The sequence below is a fragment of the Leptonychotes weddellii genome, chromosome 11 (genome assembly GCF_054177405.1).
Source record: "Leptonychotes weddellii isolate Sample4059 chromosome 11, ASM5417740v2, whole genome shotgun sequence".
NCBI classification, from domain to species: domain Eukaryota; kingdom Metazoa; phylum Chordata; class Mammalia; order Carnivora; family Phocidae; genus Leptonychotes; species Leptonychotes weddellii.
In genome coordinates, this window is record NC_138379.1 from 29,760,842 (window position 1) to 29,769,384 (window position 8,543).

The following is an 8,543-nucleotide window of genomic DNA, read 5'->3' on the forward strand; positions in this document are numbered from 1 at the left end:
ACTCACGATGAAATGCTGAAACCCGGTTTCTATCCTCCCTGAGCAAGACTTCACCCAGTCTTTACATAAGCACCCAACATCTATACTACAGACATCAGGTGCTTACTGGTGAAAATGGGCTGTATGGCAAAGTGCATATTAAGGGTCTATCGAGGGTAACGGGCCAAGGAGCAGTAGAACGAGAAAATGTTTTAATTACATTTCACTCAGAGGTGTCGATTTTGAACCCATGCCACAACTAATTTATCTCTCTCTATTCAAGAAAATAACCTATAAATTCCTAATACTATTAAAGAATGGTCTTCAATTGTCAAAATTCATTTCAGTGTATATATGAAATATTTTAGATAATTCATTGTGTGGTATGAGAGAGCAATAGATCATTTTAGTTACTGGCAGTAGTTTCATACCCATTGAAAAATAAATTTGAAATTAAAATGAATCCTATCAGTAGTGGAAAAGGTACTGTATAAACTTATGATTTGTTTTAAGAAACTATTTTACAAGTGTTAAAGAAAAACCATTTAGTGTTACTTCCTGAGTCACGAAAGGATTTAGTATTCCCTAGACACACTTATACAGACAGAAACCCCTATATATTTTGAGAATTACACAGAATCACATAGTTAAATGGGAACTCAAAATATCATACACCAAAATGCTAATTAAAGCAGTTATTATAGAGCCTAAAAATATATAGTATTCATGGACTTCTCTTTAGTTTAAGAGTTCTAGCAGATTTTTTTTTCCAGTGACAGACTCCTGGGTTTTTATTAGAGACGTAGTGATTAGAAAGAATGAAAACAGAGTGTTATATACAGTGAATGGATCTAACATAAGTGACTTGAGTCCTAGTAAGAGATGGGAGTGATCGTGGGGATAGGAAATATAACAAGACATATATGCTGAAAACTTCCTGAATTTGATATAAAATGAGAATCCACAGAATAAAGATTATAAATAAAAATATAAATAAAATTATAATGCAAATTACAATAAAAATAAATCCAATATGTAATCCATTAAAACACATCATAATGGGGCACCTGGGTGGCTCAGTCGTTAAGCATCTGCCTTCGGCTCAGGTCATGATCCCAGGGTCCTGGGCTCCTGGCTCAGTGGGAAGCCTGCTTCTCCCTCTCCCACTCCCCCTGCTTGTGTTCCCTCTCTCGCTGTGTCTCTCTCTGTCAAATAAATAAATAAAATCTTTAAAAAAATAAAATAAAATAAAACAAAACACATCATAGTGATACTTCAGTAAATAGAATGGCAAAGAAAACTATTTTTAAAAGCAATCAGAAAATAAATGGAAACTACTTTCAAAGGAGCAATGGGGAGAATTTTAGATGACTTTATAACATAATCAATGGCGTCTGATAGATAATGCAGTAGTATCTTTTTAATGCTGAAAGAAAATATCTACCAACCCAGAATTTCATACTTAGTGCAAATGTCATTCAAGAGCAAAATGCATGCTTAGAACATAAAACAAAACAAAACAGAGATTTTTCTATTAGCAAACTTGTACCAAGTTAGATACTAAAGAATATCCCTCCAGCGAAGGAACATGATGTCAGATGTAAGTTCAGAGATACAGAAAACAACAGCAACAAACAATGATGAGAGCCTAAATGTGTGGGTAAATCTAAATAACTGTTGACTATATGCAATGTTACTAGTAATATCTAGTATTGTTTCAACAGTCTGGATATGGGCCAGAGTCCATGTTGGCGCCAGCTCCGAGGGGTGCAGTGCTGGGTCACCACAGAGGAGCTGCAGCAGCTCCAGGTGCAGGAAGACATGGACTCCATGGTGAAGAATGTGGACGGAGGAAACATCTGGAAGATGCAAGGCTTCATGTTCTGGTGCAGAGCCAGCTATTGTGAAAACAGCCAGGTGTCCATGAAGCCAATGCACCGAATGTTGAATGTTGCTTTGAACATTGAATGTTGCATTGAATGTTGCATTGAACGTTGAATGTGCGCCTTTGGCTTAAGCCCAGGCCCTGGGGACCAGTGAGTTGGAGAGTCCAGGACCTCCTGGCCCGGTGTACCATGTACTGCAACGACACAGCCAAAGATTCAGGAGATGCAGGAAGTAAAGAGCTTCAGGTAACGAGGCAGCTGGAGAGTTGTGTGACCAAGTGTGTGGATGACCACACGCACCTCAGCCCAACCATGACCAAGATGAAGGAGTCTCTTTCCTCCATGGGGAAATAGAAGTTTTTGCAATTGGCCTTCAGAGCTGATGGCAGGAATCTATTTAAAAACAGAATTGGGAGTTTTAGTCTTTTAAGTGAAGAGTATGAAGAAATTAAGGATGGAAGCAAGTTTGAGGCATGTGTCACTTGCCTCTGGACACCTGGTTCCTTTATGTTTCAACCCTACAAAGTGAAATAAAAAAAAAAAAAAACTGGTGCTAAAATTTGGGTCAGAGACAGTGCAGGAGGGTTTTTGGTAGCCTAAATTTCATGTGCTTGTCCTGGCATGAGGGACCTCCCTTGTACCAAGCCAGAGCCCTCCACAGTACCAGATTCCTCATAGTCCACAGGTACCAGCAGGCTGGCAGTTTCGTCTAAACTGCCTGTGGTCTGGTGGAGCGTGAGCAGAGATGTTTCTATTCATTGCCAACCTCCTGTTGACCAGAAAGATCACCAAATCATTTTCCATAAGCTGTAAAACAAAACCCGCACAGTCACTAATTTAGAAAGGAAAAAAAAAGGTTTCTGGGCCTTTGTTTTGCTTGGTTTTGTTTTACGTACAAGGGCTTGCAGTTGGTGTAAGATGTGGAATTGGGAGAGGTAGTTTAGGGAGGAACTTTGAACAGTTCATATCTGTTTCCGGCTATCAAGATTTGGATATGCATTTCTTAAAGTACACATTACATCCTTCAGCTAGGAGACCCTGCAACCACATGAGAGGCGATGTTATGCTGGGTATGGGAAGCTGACCTTCCCTCTCACTGGCTGCTGCGACGGGCCCTGAGGCTAGCTGCAGCAGAGCAATGGGACAGTCTTGCAGTGACACTTGCCCTTGAAGGGAACGGGAGTTTAGAGCACCCGGGTGGCTCAAGAGGTTAAGCCTCTGCCTTCAGCTCAGGTCATGATCTCCAGGTCCTGGAATCGAGCCCGCATCGGGCTTCCTGCTCAGGGGGGAGTCTGCTTCTCCCTCTCTCTCTCTCCCCTCCCCATCACTTGTTCTCTTTCTTTCTCTCAAATAAATAAATAAAACCTTTAAAAAAATAATAAAGGAAAGGGAGTATCCAGGAATGAACACTGGAGGAGGAAATGTTGCCTTAATTAAGGGAGTTATTAACTACTGGATTTGGAAAAACCTGGTTTTTATAAAACAGGATGGAATGAAAGCCTAAACTCAGTATTGCTTATTTAGCCCCCTGAAATAACAGTACCCTACTGAAGCAATCCCATGGCAACAGGAAGGTCAAAGAAGAATAAGTAAGCGACTCAGGGGTGAGCTGTGATTCTTCTAAAACAAAAGAGGGGCAACTCCCCCTCCCCCGTTACCAAATGCCACTTTTGCCTGGGGCCTTTGCAGCAGTGTTCTGCCCAGCTCTAGCACTTTATCATTTTGATAAGGACCTTGTTGTCTTTTTACCAACTGATTACTTGAAATGATAATATAGCCTGCGTTTGGTGTTTCAAGGCTGTGATGCATTTTACTAGTGGTTTGGTTATAAAAATAAATAAGATTTAGTTTTTCCTCCAAAATAAATAAATTAATTAATTTAAAGATAATTTAAACATGGATATGAATTACATCAAAAATAGCATATGTTGGGCGCCTGGGTGGCTCAGATGGTTAAGCGTCTGCCTTCGGCTCAGGTCATGATCCCGGGGTCCTGGGATCGAGTCCCGCATCGGGCTCCCTGCTCGACAGGGAGTCTGCTTCTCCCTCTGCTTCTCTCTCTCTCTCTGTCTCTGTCTCTGTCTCTCATGGATAAATAAATAAAATCTTTAAAAAAAAATAAATAAATAAATAGCATATGTTTTAGAAATTAGATAAATAAAGATCTTTTCCTTGTTGAGGAAGAGGGGGTAAGTATCACTTAACATTAGAGTTTTGTAATATAAAGATAGACATTTGAAACTGTAAGTACCCCTTCGCCAAAATTATAAATGAGTGTATAACTTCCAAGCAAATATAGAGAAAATAAAATTTTATGAATTGATTAATCAAAAAGAATGCAAGTAAAGAGATAAAGGTAGGAGAAATAGAAAACATATAGTAAGATGGTAGCTTTAAACCCAAACAAATCATAGTGGTTAAATTCAATTAAATAATCTAAATCCTCTTATGAAGAATGAGGAGTGTTAGATGCATTAAAAATATATAGATTAAAAAAGATATAGCCAACTAAAATACAAGGATAAAGAAAGGCTGAGAGAGAAATGATGAAAAATTATATATCATGCAAATGTTTATATATCATATATACTATATCAGTATAAGATAAAGTAGACTTTCATACAGAAATCATTACTAAAGATAAAGAGGACATTTTATAATATTTAAAATATTGAATATACCAGGGAAATATCGTGATTCTAAGTGAGTATCCCTAAATTTGTAAAATCTAAATGAAAACAAAGTGGCAAATTTTTATATTCAAGAACAGAGAACTCTGAGTCATTCTTGGATATCATTCCCATAGTCCTGCATTTATTATCTTGTTGGCCTTGGTGGATCTGGTTTTTGTTTGTTTCTTATCTGTCAAATGGGGACAACAGCCCTTATTTCATTAGGAAGTCCTAATAATTAAGTGCAACATGTGAAAGCATCTAATAATCTAATATTGCACATGATATAGGGTAGAAGTAAACATTTCCCAGCATGAAATAGATTTTAAAACTGAAAACGGAAGGACTGTTTTTGGAGAGAGTTGATATTGGAGAGAGATCAAGACTGAGAACCCAGGGAGCTGGCATGTTGTGTCCTGGCTTTGCCTTTGACTTGCCTGGTTGGAATATAAAAATACCACACTGGGTCAGCCAATCTGCTCAAAGAGCCTCCGGCTCCCCATTGTTAAATGATGCTCAAATTTGTGAAATCATTACCTTCTATCACTGCCTCCTTCATGGTACTATCTCCAGCTGAAAATGCTACAAAGATTAAATGAGGCCATCTCAATACATATAGACATGCCTTGCTTTTGCTTGCCTTACAAGACGTCCTGTTCCCTGCTGCAGACGGTGACTCCCCAGTCAAGCCTGTAAGTGTGGCACATTGTGTGAGGTGGTCCACACCACATCATGGGAGTCTCTTAGCCCTTCATTCTCACTGTTTCTTTAGCTAGAATAACTTCCTATTGATGAATTATTTTATGACTAGTAGGACTGACTTTTCTGAATTGTTTTCACTTAACTCTTTATGATAAAAGCAGAAGATAAACATCTGCCAGGACACCTCTCTCTAGAGAATTCTCCCTATTTTTGGAGGTCTGGATTTCCCTCAGTCAATGTCAATTATGTTTGGGTTATGTCTAAGTATTATGTCAATGCTCTTGACAAGATATCTAGAAATTCCTTCAATTTAGACATAGCTTTCCACATTCAAACCTCAATGAAGCACATTTCTTTCTTATTTATAGGATTACTATTTCAGACAAGTGAAAGGATAGAAAGTCATCAGAATAATTAGAAGAGATGTTTCTTTGATCGTTAATGTTTTGCTTCGTTTCCTTCTTTTAATGTGTATTATCACAGTGCTACATCACTGAAACAAATTCTGAATAAATTAAAATTCTTTGTGTGTTGATTAAAAACTCAATTCATGTTCATGTAAAGTGACTATTACTTTCTTTAGGAAAATACTGGACTGTACAAAGATACTCTAATCCTTACATAAATTGTTACCATTATATAAAAAGATACATATATCCACAAGTAGTTTTAAAGTTTTAATTATTATTATTTTTTTAGTTCTATTGATTTTTAAATGAAGATTCTGAATAAGCTTATTTAAATCTTAAGAGCGGTAATACAAGACAATTGATGCACATGTGTGTATGTGATCTTTTTGTTGGAATCCTGCTTCAAAGTCAATCACAGCTGGAGCAGTCAAATCTGAGTAATTACTGAGTCCAGAAGGCCACAGGGCATTAAGGTGACTGTCAGATTCTGGGATATTTTGGGGTAGCTTCAATTATATAATGAATAAAATTTGCATACTTTTCTGTAACTCGTTAATAAAATTACAAAGAAATTAGCCTCTGGTATTCTCATACATATGAAAGCAAATTCAGTGTTAATTTAAGCCAGAAAATGCTTCCAAAATGCTTCATGGCCACAGTACAAAATACAGTACGGCATTTTTTTCATTCATTAAAAAAATACTAAGTATTCCGATGGAAAAAATAATGTAAATAATATTCATGTATTAAACATCTATACTGGACATTCCTGAAGGAGGCTTACTCATCTTTCATTTTTATTTTTGTCTTCCCCCGCCATGGCCAACTCATCCTCAACTTTACATGTGCTTATGGTATTAATAAGTATATTAATTGATTAGAACATGTAAAGAATAACTGTTCAACTATTTCAATTATTGTTTTGTCAATTCTGAGGTAGTTAGATGTCCAGGATTATAAAAAAAATAATAACTGCTTTCATCATGCATGGCAGTGAGTCAGACTTCTTAGTTGCGTACCGTTTTGGCATCTGGATGGAAATTATAGATTCTCTCTTGTGAATATATGTGCATTCTCTCCCTGAAAAAAAAAGTAGCAGCACACACGCACAGCACCACATACATGCATACATACACCGTCTGCTTAAAATATCTAAGGATGTCCTGACCCTTTAAGATGCAACTATGGTCCCAAGTTTAACAACAGCTGATATAGGGGGATATTTATGTCTCCATTTCTTGTAGCAGAATGCATGACATACAGTTTATTTAAAAGAAATAGCAATCTGTTATAAGTTGTGTGCTCCAGAAGCTAATAATTAGATGGAGATTGGGTATAAGATGTTTATTAGGTGCGTATTCCACAAAGAGTATGGAAACAGGATCAAACAGAAAAATTTGAGCTGTGATGCAGACTCAATCAAGCCATGACCAACTAAGAAAGGATCTCTGGAGTGAATATTGCCTGAAACAGCCCAAAATTGCTGGGATTTTATGCTTCTGTTTCTCAATCACTATACGCAAGTTGCCCTGAGAAGTGCATGATATCAAGTGAAGTGACTCTTTCCTGATGAGAATGATCCTGAGGAACTGACCCCTAGATACTGTTTGTTTCTCACCCTCTACCCCACTGGGCAAATACTTTCTTGAAGAGGGATATGGTCAGTACACTCTTAGGGCCATTTAGATCCACTTCTCTCTATACATTCGAATAGCTGACTGGAGGAACTCTTTTCCTGAAAGAGAATAAAAAAGTTATAAAAAGTACAACTATACCTCTGATTAGGGTTGTTCTCAGTGTTTTAATTGACACTCATCCTATCCCTCCATCTTTTACTCTGCATCCTATCATTCTCACAGTCAACCAGCACCTTTTCAGTTTTTTTTTTTAAGATTTTATTTATTTGAGAGAGAGTGAGCATGCATGGGCAGGGGCAGGGGCAGAGGGAGAAGCAGACTCCCCGTTGAACAGGGAGCTGGATGTGGGGCTTGATCCCAGGACCCTAGATCATGACCTGAGCCGAAGGTAGACGTTTAACCTACTGAGACACCGAGGGGCCCCACCTTTTCAGTTTCTTATCCCTCAGGTATCTAAAGCCTGTCCACCATGTCTTTCCCAGCCTGGGGTGACTGCACCTGCTCATTTATGGTCAAATTGGACATAGAGGTACCAAGAGGCAATCAAGTGAATAGCCGAGTCTCACATGTATTCCTGCTTGTTGAACTTGTGTTCAACAGTCCTGAAAACACCTGAGTATTTCCGTTTCCCTATTGTGCAATTAACTGAAAAATAGCCTAGATTCCTTTGGGGGAAGAAGTGGGAGAATGATTATATACTTGCTGTAGTGTTGCAAGTTCCTTCCTCCTAGACAAACAGACATCTCTCCCATCATTGTTTTATGGGTATAAAAACCTTCTCAGGCCTGAATACTGGAAAAGAGATTATACTGATATCATTTTTATTGAGTTGACACTATTAGGCTACTGGGCATTAATCCTTGATTTCTTCTGGTGGTACAATTGGAGGAGTAATCTTGATGTTTGTTTATCAATTTTTTCCTCAGAATTCTGTGTCCATTTAACCTTCATCATTATCGTTGGGTTTAGCCCCCTTGGCTACCACTCTAACTTTGTTGGCCATCATAATAATTGAAATCATCTAGCATCTGTGGCTAAGTGCTGCCCTCTTGGCTTGATATATGGGGGAATTGGTCCTATCACCACGGCATCCTTAATACCACAACTTGATCAACCAATGTGGGCTGCCTTAGGAGAGGCATGACCTTGGGCCAGGTGGCTGTCTGCCGTTGAAGCCAATCTTGGAAGTGCTGACAGCTGATCTTTCCCAAAGGAAGATGTGGGCCAGAGATCTCTATATCTGCCCAGATCACAACA

The 8,543-nt window shown here is 38.3% G+C and overlaps 1 pseudogene; it reads left to right on the forward strand.

Moving 5' to 3' along the window:
• Positions 1–1,462: 1,462 nt before the first annotated feature.
• Positions 1,463–2,219, forward strand: LOC102728160 (protein FAM136A pseudogene; annotated as a pseudogene).
• The last annotated feature ends 6,324 nt before the right edge of the window (positions 2,220–8,543 follow it).